Raw genomic sequence first — 17,011 nt, 5'->3', positions numbered from 1 at the left:
GTGCCAGTGCTTAAACGGTGCTCAAACCATTGCTTAAAGAATGGAGAACACACACTTTGTCCTAAAACCTCTCATGTTCAGCTGTTTTTCTGTAAAAAGACAACAATGTTAGCCTTTTCTGCAGCTATAGGGCATATATGGCATCACTCTTGGCTGGAAGCAGTGCTTAAACAATGGAAAAAACACAAACTTTGTCCAAAAACCTCTCATGTTTTCCACTTTTTCTTTGGTCATTTTAGCCTTTTTGGCCAGGGTGAAGGGAGTATCTGCCGTCAAACAAGAAGACAGCCGCATGTAACTACGATGGTGCTTGCTAGTTCACCTTACATGCATTAATAACGTGGTTAGCCTACTCAACGTAAATTACACACGAACAACATTAAGCTACTCACCCAGAGAAGAACAGCTGCTGCTGCCATCATCATCCGTCATCATTTCTGCTACACTGGCAGGGCTAGGGGCCAGGACTCTCCTCTTCGGGTTTTTGGGGGATGTTGCTAACTCCGGGTCAAAAAAATAACAGTACACCTTATGTCTCAAATTTGATTGATGACCCTAGCCTTGACCTTTTGACTCCACCGGAAGTACTCCGGAAGTGTGTAATATGATCCATAAGCACGACACTTGTTGTGAAAAAAAAAAAGTTTTCTCCCTTAGAGGGAGGGGGGGTCTGTGGAGGGAGGAGAATAAAAACAGAGAGGGCGGCGCACACATTTCTATGCACAGACAACATGGAGCCCTTCATTCTGCAGCCCTGCGTTCCTCTGTACTTGGACGGGGCCGAGATCTGGGGATCAGAGAGGGAGGGGTATGGTTCCTGGGGGTGAAGCATCAGATTTCTGTTGAGTCAGTGCTATATAGAGAGACAGAGCGGCAGTTAGTTTTCCACAGACAGCAGTTTGAGTTCTGTTTAAAGATTATGACAATTTTCTCAGTAAAGAACTATTTCTTTTTACAATAGCGGATGTAATTTACTTTCTTATATTACAGGCACAATAAAATAAAAAAAACTTTAAGATTATCTGACTAGTAACAGATTACACATATATATATACACACATACACATATATAGTGCCGGGTGGAGGTAAGTTACACCAACGCTTGTAATGGGAAAAAAAAAGAGTGACTTCCTATTGCCTGTAGAGAACCATTTCTTTCAATAGCATTTTATTTTCTTATATTACAGACGCAATGAAAAACCTTTAAGATTATCAGCCTAGCAACAAATTGCATTTTTATAGAGCGGGGTGGAGGCAGGCGTTTGTAATGAAAAGAAGAAATTTCTATCCGCTTGTAACCTATAGACTGCCCATATCTAAAAAATATCCCTTAGTGAGAAAAGCGCCGCGCACATATTCAGAACTGGGTCTTACTTAAACAATTAAAACACCCTCGGATGAGGTATTTTGGTTTTGTGCAGCCACTCCTTCTCAGACCAAAGTAAAGAGTTTTTCTTCATGTTTGAGCTCCTTTTACATCAGGTTTTCTCATTAGCAGAAAATAGACGGAATCCCTAAAAAGAAAATGGTCTTGTTTTACACACACATCGCGGGTCACGAAGGAGTCAACAACCCCATCTAATCAATATTAGTATTGCTTAATGCTTATAACCTACAGTGCGCCCACCTCGTATGTGTAAAGTAAGCCTTCATGGAAAAAAAGCGCCGTGCCCGTATTTGGAAATCGGCCCTAATTAATTTTATTAAAACACCTATATGAGGTATTTTGGTTTTGTGCAGCCGCTCCTTCTCAGACCAAAGTAGAGAGTTTTTCTTCATTTTTTGAGCTACTTTTACAACAGGTTTTCTCATTAGCAGAAAACTGTCTACACACAGAAACTCTAAAAGAAAACGTTTTACGCGCATCGAGGAGGAGTCAACAACCCCTCTAATCGTTATTAGTATTTCTTAATGCCTCCAGCCAAGCAATGAATTTCATACAGGCCACATCTCCCTGTACGTGTAAAATAACCCTTAGTGAAAAAAGCACAGCGCACATATTGAGAACTTGAATAAGTTCCGTCGGTTCATCCCGGTCAATTACCTCCGAGAGCTCGGGATGCTTCCTCCGTCGATAACCATAAGCGTATATGAAAAAACCCCCAGAGAAATCATTATTTTAGAGAGCACGGACCGGCTGGATGACTACGCCGGATGGAAGCATAACCGGAAGCGTGGCAGGGACTTTCCCTTTGACCTTCATCCTGCTCCATGATCAGCCGATAAATCTTTCCTCAATATTGCTGTAATGTAACAACAAAGTTAGTTTGTTTTAAAGATCAGACAGGTCCCAAAACATTCCTTACACACAGTCACTGAATTAGCATCTGTGGCACAAATAAGCTTCAGGGACTGACTTGTTTTTTAGAACTGACCTTCGACACTTGGATGTTGGCTTAATTTTTACACAAAAAGAAATTTGACCGTAATAAAAAACACGATACTGTGGTGAATACTTACCTCAACTTTGATGGGTTTTTCACAGCTATTTATTTTGAAAAAAGTAAACATGTTACAAGGACACAATGCACATTGCAGAGTACATGAATGGGAATTCCTCCTCTCTATACTTACACTCCTCCCTAACAATTGCCGAGTCATCATCTCCATATTGTGTGTCCCACTTTTCGAGTTTCATTGAAGTGTGCACAAGATGTAAAACAATGTATCAGTTTTTTTTAGTCCCCGGTCTAACAAGATGCCATTCATTTAATAGACTAATAATTTTTTGATTTTAAATTGTGCTAACGCAGTAACATAAAAAATAAAACATATTAGAACTCATTTATTTTTGTTGGACACAAGAACAACTCAAGCATCTTTTTTTTTCGGGAGCCGGGACTAGGCCTTACAAGTTTGCCGTGCCCCTGGGGACCAGTGCGGGTTTGTGTGGCGTGGAGGGTCCAGACACTCCCACAGCGCAGACTTTGCTATCCGCACAGAGCTTTTCTGGTGTGTCTCATGCAAAAGAGACAAAACAGCTCCCGGTAAGCATGTCTGTTGTAGCCTGCCCTTTATAAATATCTCTTTGATTATTCAAACAGTGTTTAAATTGTGACTCCAAAAACATTTTGTCTATGTTAAAATATACAGATATATATATTTCAAGTTTTTAGCTTAAACAGACTCTTGAGCAAAATCCGTAATGGCATAACCAGTGTGCACCCTAATGCACATCTTTGAACTGTATGTTAATCAGTACATGAAGCGTACCTCTGAAAAGAGTCCATCATTTGTGAATTTACAGATTTATTTTTTTTAACCGCAGTTTTCACAAACTGTGGATGATGAAATTATGGTAGAAAATGTCTTTAAACTATCGCTGTTCCTACTTACTGAGTTCCCGAGCTACTGCTTTACTATGTGAATAAACAATTTGAACGAGAAAGGATTTAAAGACACATTGAAGCAAAGACAAAACATTTGTAATGAAATTTATGTGACCGTTCTTCTGAAATCCGACAGATAGTGAAAATCCAAGAGATGCTGCAAGCCTCTGCATTAATGATCTTTCTGTTTCTCTCCTTCTGCGTGTGTGTGTGTGTGTGTGTGTGTGTGTGTGTGTGTGTGTGTGCTCACAGAGGGGAGGTCACGGCAGGAGTTCCCTGAGTTGACACGTATGAACCATAAAGTCAGTTTGGACTGAGGAGCAGTCGGTAAACTACATTCAGTCCTGACAAAATTACTCTTTATCCAATCCATGCACAAGAAATCAAATCTCTGTATCACAACGATTTCATTAAAGCCTTAGTAATTTATGGGGACAAATTACCATAGATCATTAATAGGGAAGAAAAAAAGGAGGATCGCATCAGCAATGGGAGACAGAAGTCTTGACACATGCTTATGACTGAAAACACAAAAAACCCCAGTTACATCTGGTAAGATTTATGGGATAAACCAGACTTTCACAGTCTGCATCTTTACAGGGTTTTTTTTTCTGCTTTTGTTCACTCCTAGTGTGATGTAAAAAACAACAACCACAGAGCCCACTAACTATTAGCTGCTTTTCCCCCCCTAAACAGTCAGTTGACTGAGAGAAATGCAGTCCATTATCGTGAACGCTGAAGGAGATGTGCTCCATAGTCAAACTTATATTTCCTTAACTTACATCCTAGGTTCGGTTTAAATCCGGCATCCCTTTGATGGAAAATTGGTTAAACCATTGCTCAACTCAGGAAGTGATGTCAGCACAGATCAGAGTTTTTCCTCTTTGACTGAATGTTGTAGGTGAAACTTTTAGAAGACACCAGTCAGCTGCTCTGTGATTCTACAGCCTGTGATTCCAGTTTTTACAGATTCAAGAAGATCTGAGGCCGACTCAATGATCTGCTGTGAGAACACACTCACATGTGACAGAAACCCTCAGAGACACAAAGTAACATTTTAGTGTTTTGTAACAAAGTAACACACTGACACTGATCACAGCTTCACTTTCTCTGAAAGCAGCTTTGAGCAGCAATCAGCAGGATTCTGGTGAACAGCTGTTCAGGTTCAGGACGGAGCTCAGACGATCCTGGTCACACTGAGCAGTGACTGTTTGCTCATCTGGGCTCTTTGTATTGTTTTTGTGTTGTTGTTTGATAGCATCACTGTGTCATATATCATGTACTTTATCTGTATTATACTTTTCTACATAGATCATAACTAGTTTCTGTAGTCGAGCTCTTGCACTGATTGTTGTGTGTGTGTACTTGTGAAGCAGCCCTGGGTTGATGCATATAACTGATGTGCACATGTCCAACAGAAGAAGGTCGTCATTTAATTCTACAGCTTGGGATTATTTTCTTTTTTGTGAACATAAGACTTAACAAAAGACTAACATACATTTCTACAATTGTCAAAATCTTTCTTTAAAGGTTCTGGTTGAACCCAAGAATGTGATCGTATAGTGGCAGTGTATTTTTTTTTACTTCCTTATGGTAACTAAGAGATGAGAGCGATTATTTCCTAACCAACAACAGCAATAAAATATAACAGCATTAACTTTTCACTTATAAAACAAACATCATTCTCATGCTAAATGCAAAATGCTACTGGTGAATGAAGTTACTATTAATGCATCCAAATGACTGTAACTTTCAGGGTACATGCTAGTACTGCTTAAAATAAACATAAGAGAGATATCCCATACGGCTTGTGTCAAAATTTGATTGATGGCCCCAGCCTTGACCTTTTGACCCTACCGGAAGTACTCCGGAAGTGTCTAATCGAATCCAGATGTGTGTAATATGATCCATAAGCGCGACGAATCGCATCCGGTGAGGGGAGGGGGGTACTCCGGAAGTGTCTAATGGATTCCATATGTGTGACTAATCGCATCCGGTGTGAAAAGAGGAGGGGTGGTTCCTGGGGCTTGGAGAGTTCATGTGGGTAACGCAGCAGATTTCTGTTGAGTCTGAATTATAAAAGCATCTAGTTTTTACTCCAACATTGATGATGATTTTCCTTTGGCTCTTTTGAACCAAAACAGGTCGGAAAATCCCCCGAAATCAACAGCAATTGAGAATGAATTGCTTTCTTTTCTTCTGCGTTATTATGATGTGTAATGACTATAATGGACTGCATTTATATAGCGCTTTTCGGGGCCCTCAAAGCGCTGTTCAATTTCACTATTCATTCACTCTCACATCACACACTGGTGGAGACAAGCTACAGTTGTAGCCATAGCTGCCCTGGGGCAGACTGACTAGTCATAAGAGGAGTCTTTTATGTTGCCCCCATGTAATTGTTTTACATTTATACTGGTAAAATGTGAAGGATTATTAATGCCATTGTACTGTCATTTACAGACAGGGAAAAAATTAAAGGCATACCCTAAACTCTTGACCCCCTACAGAGAGACATTGTTGCACTTTGCTACCATGTTAGGGTCCACATGTGAAAGGCAAAAGAGTCGCAAAATGATTACAAAGTTGCCATGAGAGATTATGTTTGTCCTGTGACAAAGTATTTGAAGAGGGGTCACTGAATAGTTGATTATGAAAATGGTGTGATCATATACCATGGCTTTCACAGTCACCAGATCTCAACCAAGACTATCTGGGTAAATTTGACTGACGTAACAGATAGATAAAAGCTCTGTTAGTGTTTCAGAATCCATTCCAGTAAACACTGAAGCTCTTGCGGAGACATGTGTTGTACAAATACATCATGAACTTGTGTTTGCCACCTGCTCGTACATGTTGCTTTCTTTGCTTCTGTTATGCTTCAACATATTTGTGTCTTCTAAACCTGTTGGCAGAGAATACTATTTTTGTGTAACTTGCCCTTCGGACTATAGTGATGCTGATTCAAAGAAGGTCAGTAAGTCTAAGGCATATTAAAGCCCAACTTAGGCATTCATTCATTAAGTCAGAGGTTCCCAAAGTGTGGGGCCTGCCCCCTAGGGGGGGTGCAGAGTCATTGCAGGGGGAGCGCGGTATGAAAAAAAAAGAAAGCTTGGACACTGCTACCATAATGGACAGGTTTTTGACGGGGCTCCCAAACAAACGCAAAACAAGAGATGAAGCATCGCCAAATATGACCAAAACGCTCGAAACACTCTCCGCCTTTAAGCAAAAACAAAAACAAAAAAAACCCTCCACCCTTTCCTATTGGTCGAAAAATGTACCATGTTGACCAATCAAAAATTATATAGCAACGTGGCATTTAGTTGTTAAGAAATGGAAGGAAGTTTTAGGAGTGATGGCGGTGTTTTGAGATGTAAGAGATTTGCGACGTTTAGCGCAAATCTTGTGTAGTTAGTGTGTAGTCAATAGTTTTGTTGTGTGTGTCAGAACAATGAGGCGACTACTGAATGTTACAGGTGTATGGGCAGAAATCTGTGCCATCAGAAACTGAATTTGAATAAGTTAAATTTGAATTTGAATTACTCGGATTGAATCTGAATTGTAACTTGAATGAAGGCTTTTGAAAACTGAATTTGAATTAGTCTCATTTGAAATTGAATTTATGGTTTGAAAATGAATTGATTTGCTTTGAAACTGCATTTTATCCTTTAAAAATTCAGCTCTCGAATAATTTCAGATTCACTTCTCACCATTCAGTTTCAGTTCTACAATTCAATTTCAGTTCCAAAATTCACTTTTTTGGGACTTACATCCGGTTCCGGTTCAAGCGCAGATTAATAGAACTACGTTTTACTAGCAGACCGAACGTGTTTACTGACGGGAATCTACAGCGTCTTGAGCTGAATTAAGACTTCAGAAGTCATTCGTCATGTCGAATGACCAGCGGATAAACTCTCAGGTTGGTAATAAATGTATTACATGTATAAGAACAAGCGTCATGTTAACAATTGATAGCCGTACAGTAACCTTTATGCTTATTGTAGCTGTTAGCTAAAAACGCTAATTTAGCGTAGTTTGCCCTGGATTCAGCTTTGACAAATATGATCGACTGTTTCTAGTAGAATTCCAAAGTTGTCATCTTGTACCCTGTCAGAGCCCTGTATGCTTGCAGAGACCCCTACAGTAGGGAAACAGGCAAAACAGTGTCCAAACCTTTGTATTTTAGCTTTATTTATGTCTTACACAGCATCCCAACTCTTTAGCTAACTTAATAACTTTAGCTAAAGTGAGTAGTTAGTCTAATTCATTAGTGCAGCATTACTGGATCACCTCTGTTTGAAGTGATATAATATGTGACTATCACTGTGTTTAACTATCATAATAATTCTTAGGGTACTGAGTGCATGCTTAATTAGTTGTTGTTGTTTTTTAAACATACTGCTCCATTGCTATGTTTGACAGGCTGAAGTTGTCGGGTCACCTCCTAAATCGACCGTCTTTTACAGGTGTTTTGTGCCAGAAATGGAGTGTCCACTGAAGACTGAAGATACTGAATCTCTACGCCGTGCCATTGATCCCTCTTGTGCCTTCATCTAGACAAGAGACATTAACTTAACCACTCTCACATGCTCTGTACCTACATCACCTTCCCTGACAGTCGTAGCTTGGCTCATCTGAGGGTGAAATTATAAGAATGTGTTATTTTGCAAAGTGCTCTCTAGGGTTCCTAAATAAAATATGGCATTGAGGTCATTTCTTTTGAATTAATCCCTTCTTCTGAAATATAAGAACCTCTCCTGGTTTTAATGGCACTTTCTGTTCCTTACTTCCTGTTCCACTCCCAACCCCAAATAGATGCTGACACAGTAACATGGAAGAGGGAAAGAAGTTGGAAAGGACTACTATAAATAAACCCAATGCCTAACAATGAAAAATGTAAAATAAGAACAATAATAATAATAAAGATAAAAGATGAAGTAACAAGTTTTTAGTTTATTCCAAATGATCATCCAGATGTCTGTGACATGTGATGACAAACACCATAATGGAAGGCCTTAGTCATCACATGCTTAAACTCATCATATATTTTTGCATATGCTGAACAGGCAGTCAGACATGCTGTAACTGTGGGGTAGAAAACTGCATGAACACCATACGGCAGGGGTCTCAAACTCCAGTCCTCGAGGGCCGCTGTCCTGCAACTTTTCCATGTGTCCCTGTTGCAACACACCTAGTAGGTCATTAGCAAGACTATAGAACTTGACTGCATGCTGAGTTGGCAATTCAGCCATTATATTCATGTTACAGCAGCTCATGAGTGAATGAACATGGTGCAATAAAAGTATTTTAGAAGTATATGTTTCCAAATACATACATTTACTTAAATTTACTTGAGTAGGGTTAGAGGTTGCCACCTCAGCATGCAGTCAAGTTCTATACTCTTGCTAATGGCCTACTAATTGTATTCAGGTGTGTTGCACCAGGGACACATGGAAAAGTTGCATGACACCAGCACTCGAGGACTGGAGTTTGAGGTCCCTGTCATATGGAATATGACAGGTGTGGTTGAACTGAAGACTATGAAGTTACTCTTCTCTTCTGGCAGGACAGGAATGTGGCCTTGTCCTGTGAGCCACCGTAAGGATGTACTTGGAGTAGAACTGGACTGTCACTGGCCTCAAGCTCTTCACCTTTTCAAAGACAAAGCAGTCATTTAGATAAAATGTTACATATTGTCTACCTGTAAATGCACAAAGAGAATTTAGAAATGTAATTATTGTCAAGAGTGAACAAGCACTGATAGTGTAATCTACAGCTGTGGCCAAACGTTTAGAGAATGAGAAGTGTTGTTTGTTTATTTACAAAGTTTGCTGTTTCAGTGATAGTTGTATATCATATTATATCACTTTAAACTGATTGGTTTATTGCTCTGTTAAGAAACATTCACAGTCATGTTGACTTTTCTGATAATAATCAGAGAGAAAGTGCTGAACTCCTCTGAGCTGTTACAGGAACAGATGTTGGCAGATGTGTCAGTGACAGAGTTGCAGTCAGAGAGGTCAGTGAGCAGGATTTCTATCAGGATTCATGTCAGAGTTATTATAATGATGTCTGTTGGTTCACACTCACGGCTGCTTTGGACTGATTCCAGCTCAAAGAGCATCAACATGTTTTCATGTTTCCATCATGATGAGGAGCAGAAACTCTGAGGATTCTCCTGAACTCCTGACTACAGTAAGTCATCCCACAGCTTCTGCTTTATATTCTACATATTATTCAGTAAATAATAGATTATTAATGTTAAGTTAATCAAAGGTGGACAAAGTTCTCCAGAACAGCTGTACTGGAGGTCATGACCTTTGACTTTATTCATTAGACCAAGATTACCTCAGTTCACTGAGACAGAGTGGACATTTGTCTCTACACATGTCATAGGTGTGTCTGTTGAAAGAAGAAGTAAAAGGGGAAATATTAGTACTTTGTTCCGCTGTTTGGTACAGAGTGGAGTTCTCCCACAGATGAACTTACATTTTTTCTTTTATCTTTGAATTGTTTACTTTTAAAAAAAAAAATGCTTGTGTACTTAAGGAACCTTCAGTAGTTTCTTTTGGACCTACAGACCTACACAAAATCCTCAAAATCACAAAAGAACAAATAATCAGATCAATAACTGAAGACTATAAAGTCATGTGATTTCCAGGAAGTGCTGCAGCAGCTGCATGCTCTCTCTCCCTGCAGACTATTTGCTGCTGCTCGTCTTTTCCATGTTTTCTCTGTTTGTGCTGCTTCTTTGTCCCTCACTGTAAACAGATGTACTGAGAGATTACTGCACTGATGTTTCATAGGAAAGTCCAAACAGCCTCACTGCTTCTTCATAAAGAACAAAGATTTGCTCTCTGTGGCTCCAACACAACTTAAACACAATCAAAGGTGGACAAAGTTCTCCAGAACAGCCACACAGGAGGTCATGACCTTTGACTTTATTCATTAGAACAAGTTTATCTCACTTCAGTGAGACAGAGTGTAGGTTGTCTCTACATGTTCAGTTCCTTGTACTTTAACACATCTGAGAGATGTGTTAATTGGTATGTCAAAATGTGTGCCTGTAATAGGATGTCAAAGGGGAACTGTTAGTATGTTTGTTCAGTTTTTTGGTACAGAGTGGAGTCCACCCAGAGATTTGTTACATTTTTTCTTTTATCTTTGAATCGTTTGCTTTTTAAATATTGCTTGTGTTGAATAAACCGTAAGCAGTTTCCTTCTGACCTACAGAGAAAGCAGGTGGATTACACCAGCCTCACAGTTTTTATCTTTATATGGATTTTTGTTCCATCCTGATGATCACACGAGTGTTGAGGATTTAACAGATCTCTTAAGAACAACAGTAAGTGTTTGCTGTCTTTTTCTAAAATCATTTTCAGTCATTTAGGTAAAAAGCTTCAGTTGTCATGGTTACAGTTCGGTTAACAATTTCTCACAAAAATGTCAAGTATCAAACGTCACTCCAACGCAACTCCCAGATCTGTTCTAACACTCAGTGACTTTTAGCTTTATTTAAACCTTAAATTAATCTGATGTGTTCAGGTTTAAACTCAGGTTCAGTTATTGAGTGAAAACACCAACAGACTCAGACATTTAGAACAAACTAAGAGTCAGATGAGCAGAAACAGAGAACACGGACATGTCTGCTGTAACTGCGTCACTCTGCTCCACGCTGATGTTTGTCCTGTTCGTCTCTGCAGGTCAGATTTAACTGTTAGAAACTAAACTGAGTTTATTTCTGAGATAAAGAGTCTCAGTCTGGTTTACATGCTGATAATATTTCTCTAAGAATTAGTTTCTTATTCATCTGTTTACATTTCATTGTGATAAAACAGTTCAAAAGCTGTCAGACTTTATCTGACACGATATAAAGAAGAAAATCACCTCCATCACAAGGAGAAGTGTACTCAGTTACTCTCCTCTACTCTTCTGAAAATATTTGATGCTGTTCGTTCTGCTGCTTCTTTGTTCCTCACAAAGGTGGTGAAAGTTCTCAGGAACAGCTGTGGTTTTATGGAGGCTACAGCTAAATGTTGCCACCTCCATAGTACAATATACATTTTTATACAGTGAACTCTTTTTGAAGTCCTTTGGCTGATGATGGTCTTTAGTGTGTAGCTGATTATGATGATGAGATAGGTTATGTTTGTGTTGTTCTGTTGAGATCCATCAACAACTGAACCTGTTAAACACTCAGACCTGCTTTAGATTTCATATATTTTATATTTTGTAAATAATTTTTTCACCTCTTTTTTCAAGATTCAAGATTCTTTATTTGTCACATGCATGGTTATACAGATATAACACGCAGTGGAATGTGACCTGATACGCTCCTTGACTGTGCAAAACACAGAGAACTTTATATACACTAAATGAGTATATACATATATATATGAGTATATTTTCTGACCCACTTTATGATCATTCTACAGTCCAACATAACACGTCACAATGTAACACGTCACAATGTAACGTGGCTCAACTTCCTTAACAGATGAGTCGGACATTTTGAGATTGACCGAACGGCCGAAAAAAAGATTTTGATCTTTATTTAAACCTTAAATTTGATCTGATGTGTTCAGGTTTAAACTCAGGTTCAGTTATTGAGTGAAAACACCAACAGACTCAGACATTTAGAACAAACTAAGAGTCAGATCAGCAGAAACAGAGAACACGGACATGTCTGCTGTAACTGCGTCGCTCTGCTCCACGCTGATGTTTGTCCTGTTCGTCTCTGCAGGTCAGATTTAACTGTTAGAAACTAAACTGAGTTTATTTCTGAGATAAAGAGTCTCAGTCTGGTTTACATGCTGATAATATTTCTCTAAGAATTAGTTTCTGATTCGTTCAGTGTTGCGATCGACACAAAGCTGGGTGGAGTCTGTGTGTGTTGGTGCAGTTTGCAGCACAGACACAAAGAAGTGTAATGTGTGTGTCAGTGTGATGTGTTGTAGTGTCAGGAGTCAGTATACAGCTACAAAGCTTTTTGTTCAGTGTATACAAACAGCTGTAGCTCCATAAAGGCAGCATGCAGAGACTCACAGTGTCTTATAATGAGAGGCTGCTTTCTCTCACACATTATGTTCACTTATTATCAGCACATGTTGTTGTTTGTGCAACAGAGTTATTGTAGTTTTGTATTTTCTCATTAGTTTTTATTCCATTTGGACTTTTTGTGTTTAGTTCAGTTTAGTTTCCAGATGATTTTCTTCTTTTTCAGGTTTGATTATTTATTGCTTGAAGAGTTTTTAATGGTTTTATTCTTTTTTCATTCTTACTGTTTGGAGGTTTGTGTCAGAGGCCAGATTTAGGAGCATCAGTACAGCTGTTCCAATAAAAGCAGTGACTCAGTCTGACAGACGTCCAGAGTCTCAATGAACTCGTCCATCAACAACATTTGATCAAACTAACAGATTCTAAAACTAAAGATTTGTTTTTGTTTGTTCACAAAATGGTTTCAGATGATGTTTTTCATCCATCTCAGTCTTTCTCATGAACTTTGTCTCCAAACCTCTCAGCCTGAGCTTCCCTCTGATCAACTCGTTCATAATCTCGTCCTTTCTGCTCTCAATGAAAATCTGAACATGTTCAGCTCGGCCTCCTGTCTTTGTGTCAGAGTCTCCAAAGCAAACATCACAGCAGCTCACTGCCATCTTTAAACCTTCCCTTTCACTCTTGCTGCTGTCCTTCTGTCACAAATCAGCCCTGATGAAGATGCTCGGGATCAGGTGAGGAGGAGGAGAAGACTCGCTGTGGTGACGCCTGAAGGGAGCAGCTGACACAAGAAGAGACACAATCAAAGATCATCATCTAATAACAGAAGACAATCTTTTATTGTGTGTTTCTGATTGGCTGCTGTAGAAGTGAACAGTTGTACTTTGACCTTTAACCTCTCTGCTCTGTGTTGTTTCTTGTTTCAGTCCAGAAAACCATCCCAGCAGAGTCTGGACAGGACGTCACTCTGACATGTTGAGCTCCAAACAGCGAGTCAGAGAAAATGAGCGAACAGCTTCATCAACTTGATTATTGATCCAGAGAGTTAGTTTCCTGCTTGGCTTCTCAGTGTCCTTGTCTAGTCTCGTCTACTTTTCTACTTTTCTACTCTTTCCCTGGAACTCTCTCACAGTCTGTTCTCTAAAACCTAAAGAGGAATTATGAATTTGATGAACTTGTCCCTGAATGCAATTGACACCCTCTTCTCAACAAGAAGCCTGGGCTCAGGTGAGCCTGAGTGTCCTGGAAGGACATTCCCTGCCGGTACATGATGGATGGGTGGAACTGGAGGGTCGTGTGCCTGGCGGGACTGTCAATCGAGGACATTGAAGACATCTACCTGTTCAGAACCATGATAACAGGGTTCTTGCTGATCGGAGCTGACTTGGCCCTGGCTTGTCGAAGATTAAAGAAAGTGGAGTCGGCTGTTCAAACCCCCACAAGGCTGCCCACTGGGATTAAAACTTCTCAAAATGGGCTCATTGAACACAGCACGGATCTTGGAGAAGCTCGAGGCTGTCGTGAGCACTCAGACTAAGATCTTTGAGTGCAAAATTGATACCAACTCGGAGAAGCTCACAGCTCTCCAATTGAGAGACCAGTCACAGACTGTTGTACCAAGTGTGAAATTGACATGCAGTTGCTCGCACTAAAGGAAAACCACCATCATTTCGGCGCCAGCTGTGGCCTCAAGGCTGGAGCTGAACATAACAAATTCTCACCCTGATTACAGACTGTGTTTCGACAGTTCCTTGTTACTTGTTCCTCGTTGCTTGTCATGTGGTTTATGCTGTTGTGATGTAAATATGTGTGCTCTCTGTGCAGAGGAGTTTTTTTGTTTTCTCTTCTCATGCTGACCTCCCACAAGGAGCCCAGCATGAGTAGAGGTCGCTTTTTTTTTCCTCCTCCACTTGCCCATTGTATTGTACATTTCATTGTTTTTTCCAAATTACTACCCGTCTCCGGCCTGTCTTCCTATGTCATGTCTGTATTGTCCGAAATCCAATTTCGCTGCAGGTGTAAATATTGCATGTGATAAATAAAGGTTTGATTGAATTGAATTGATCTTCACTCTTCACTCTCGCACTGCAGGCTTACTTACTGAGCTCAGTTTGTGAGTCAAAAGTGGCCTTGCTCTACAAGCCTTCATTATTAAAGTACATAAAACAATATAATAAGAAAATAAGGATACTAAGGATATTAATTACATGACAGAGTACAGCTGGTTTATTCTCCTGGTTTCTCTCTCTGTGGTATACCTCTTGGTGACTGTCCAAGGCTGTGAGTAGCAGTTTCCAAGGCCTCAGGTATGGACAACTTGCTGTACTTCTTCACACCTTTCTGCAGCTCTGATACTTGTCTACCTTCCCTCCGTGCTACCTTGATCTTGGCCTCTAGTCTCCTTCTCCATGGAGGGTACTGCTCCTTGTGGCTGTTCATCTTGTAGCCAAGCATCTCACTGATCACTGCTGCCATAGTGTAGATCAGCTGGTGGGTTTCAGTGATGGTCACAGCATGTATTGTCAGTGATGCTTCATTCACATCATCTAGTAGACTTTCAGAGGGTACTTCATGTAGTCTGGGTAGTTTTATACAGAGGGTCCAGGTTTCCAGCTCAGCCATTATCTTCTCTTTCAGGTCAGCTGCTCTCATCTTCCACACCTTCAACGCATCAGGTGCTCTTGGGGTTTGGTACCTAATCTTGGAAGGTGGGATTGATGATATCTAAGAGAAAAGTGTAAAATCCTTCAAAGTAAAAGTATTTCTCCACTGCTGAGTTGGATTATGCGATATGACCAGTTTATGTTCCAGCTTGCTGTGTGGCCTCCTGCGCTTTTGGGCCTCATGTGGAGCCACTGTGAGCAGATGCAGACTGACACAGCCCACAGTGGGCCCAGTACTGATGTGAAAAGCAGGACACATACGTTACTCATACTGTGGGCTCCAGATGTGCCCCTGTGAGGAGCCCCTATTGTGGGCTGTGTGTCGCCCACACTAAGCAAACAGGGTTTCCACTGGGACTGAACCCACAGTATACAAATCCAGAGAGCAGCTGTTTGCTGTCATTTAAGTTTCTATTCAGAGCTTTCAGCTGAAGAGGAAGAACTCTGTTCTCTGTTTGAACCACTTCCTGTTTTACACTGAAATAACTTCACCACATTATCTGGAAGGCTGAGTGAAGATGCTGAGCTCCTCCACACGTCACTTCAATAAAACCTTTGTTTTATAATTAAATGATTTATTCATTCATGTATCAGGTTTTGGTTTATAGCATAATGAGAACACAGGTGCTCACGCTTGTTCTACATACAGCTGTCATGGTTCTGGGTTCTTTTGACTCAGCGCTTTCTTGTGTTTTGGTGTCTAATGTATTATTATTATTATTATTATTGTAGTTTATTGTTTAATTTTGAGTTCATTCTTATTACCTCTCTGAGTTTACTTGTGATCAGTTTAGCTCCTTGGTAGGTTTCCCTTGTGTCTTTGTCTCTGTGTCGATCCGTGTGTCTGTTTATGTGTGTTTGTTTCTTGTTTCCCTCCTTGTGTTTCATTCTGTTTTCCCCACCTATCATGTTTATCTATGTTCCCCCATCACGTCATCTCTCCCTCTCATGCTCCCTTGTTCTTTCCCTTGCTCTTGTGTTCCCCTCTCGCTCTCCTTTGTCCTCATAGAGGTCTCTGTGTTCTGTCCCCCTTTCCTGTTCCTGTGTCCCTCTTCTCATGTTCCACCCAGTCTCCCCAGTTGTTCGTATGTTTCATGTCTACATGTTCCATGTCCGGTTGTCACAGTCTACATCTCACCATGTTTCCTGTTTTAGTTTGACAGTCTGTGTCCTGGGTTAGTGTTTTCAGTTTGCTTTCCTCCCTGTCTCATCAGGTCCCATTAGTCCCAGCTCCTTTTTCCTCATCTTTCTTTATGTATTTAAACCCTCTGTTTTCCTCTGCCCAGCGTTGCGTCCTCCCTCATGGCAGTGAGTTCCTCCTTGTGTTTAGTTTTGTGTTTCTCAGAGATTTCCTTACTGTGATTTCCTTAATCTTAAATGTTTGGTGATTCAGTAATAAAGCTGTATTTAACTTCAGTTTCATCTGCCAGTCTACAGTCTTTGGGTCCAATCCTGCCTGCTGCACACAGCTGGTTTATGACACTAACAGGCACACACCTCCCTCTAGTGGTCACATTAAGTTCAAACATAGAAAAAGTGTTGGACACCTATGACATAGTCGCTGGGGAGACTATGGCCCTTTCTCAATTCTAAGTACGCGAGTACGTACTCACGTTCTCGGCGAGACCGGACTTGCCGAGAACGCACGGGAGTACGGACTTGCCGAGACTGCAAGCACAGACTCACGATTTCTACATTTGGAACACCTGCGTACTTGATGATGTCACATGTCCGGAGTTTTACTGCCGTCCCCTCTTAATTTAACTGTGAGTAATATGTTATGAAGCTTAACTTTAATCACAGCCAAACCGATTTACTCAGGAACAAATAAAACACTGAAATAAACCAAACATTAACATTTAGAAGGGATCTAAGTGACTTATATATCATTTTTAACCTCAGTAGCGAAATCTCTATTAATAAAAATAGTGTACATGTATGTCTTAATAAAAACAAGCAGGTGAGAACGCCATGTTAGAAAGCCACAAATCAAAACAAACACACTGTGTTGGAAGCAGG

General features: G+C 40.3%; 1 long non-coding RNA gene across 1 annotated transcript; it reads left to right on the top strand.

The window, feature by feature from the left end:
• The first annotated feature begins 10,402 nt into the window (after positions 1–10,402).
• LOC112844913 (uncharacterized) lies at positions 10,403–16,408 on the top strand. Its single transcript, XR_003217683.1, has 2 exons — positions 10,403–10,677; positions 13,256–16,408. It is a non-coding gene; the product is annotated as an uncharacterized LOC112844913 (long non-coding RNA).
• Positions 16,409–17,011: the final 603 nt, after the last annotated feature.

This window comes from Oreochromis niloticus, unplaced genomic scaffold, assembly GCF_001858045.2.
Source record: "Oreochromis niloticus isolate F11D_XX unplaced genomic scaffold, O_niloticus_UMD_NMBU tig00002136_pilon, whole genome shotgun sequence".
Classification (NCBI taxonomy): domain Eukaryota; kingdom Metazoa; phylum Chordata; class Actinopteri; order Cichliformes; family Cichlidae; genus Oreochromis; species Oreochromis niloticus.
This window is presented reverse-complemented; position numbering and strand designations above follow the sequence as displayed.